Source organism: Penaeus monodon, chromosome 24 (genome assembly GCF_015228065.2).
Source record: "Penaeus monodon isolate SGIC_2016 chromosome 24, NSTDA_Pmon_1, whole genome shotgun sequence".
NCBI lineage: Eukaryota > Metazoa > Arthropoda > Malacostraca > Decapoda > Penaeidae > Penaeus > Penaeus monodon.
In genome coordinates this window covers 15,096,949-15,097,516 of record NC_051409.1, presented here as the reverse complement: position 1 = coordinate 15,097,516, position 568 = coordinate 15,096,949, and the positions used below count along the sequence as shown (strand labels likewise).

The 568-nt window shown below is 29.4% G+C and overlaps 1 protein-coding gene across 1 annotated transcript in view; it reads right to left on the bottom strand.

Moving 5' to 3' along the window:
* The window catches only part of LOC119588622, a 14,785-nt gene that overhangs the window by 8,633 nt on the left and 5,584 nt on the right, over positions 1-568 (bottom strand). The window lies entirely within an intron of this gene.

The window sequence follows — 568 nt, the reverse complement described above, 5'->3', positions numbered from 1 at the left end:
TTCAGAGAAAAGGATTTTTAGGAGGGATCTGTTATGATTTTTTTTTTATTATGTTCATTTGATTCTCCGGGAAGATGGATTTTTTTTTTTGGGGGGGGGGGCGGGAGGACGGTTATTCTTTTTCTTTTTTTTCGAAGGGAATTAGGAGCGACATTAAATCATTTTTGAATATATTGTTTTGTCCCGTTTTTTTTTCAGACTTTTTTTTTCTAATGATTAATTTTGTATTGCTTTTCATAGGATTTTTAAATTGTTATTTCTATTGTAGTTATGTTCTTTATGTATCTTCACTTTTCATCATTCATGATTTGAAGCCTTGATCTATTCTAATTTTGAAAGGCGTTGGTGCAAAATGAAAGTGAATTGCAATGATTTTTTTTGCACGGAAAGATGTGAATATTCTGTTTTTATACTTCATTTTCAATGGGAGGTTTGCTTAGAGGTGCAGTTATTTATCATTTTTTTTGTTCAATATATTTTCAGATCTTGGATTTCCTCTTTTGAGAAACAATTTGAGTACTGTGACACACACACGATTTTTTCAGATTTATTATTCTAATATAATTAT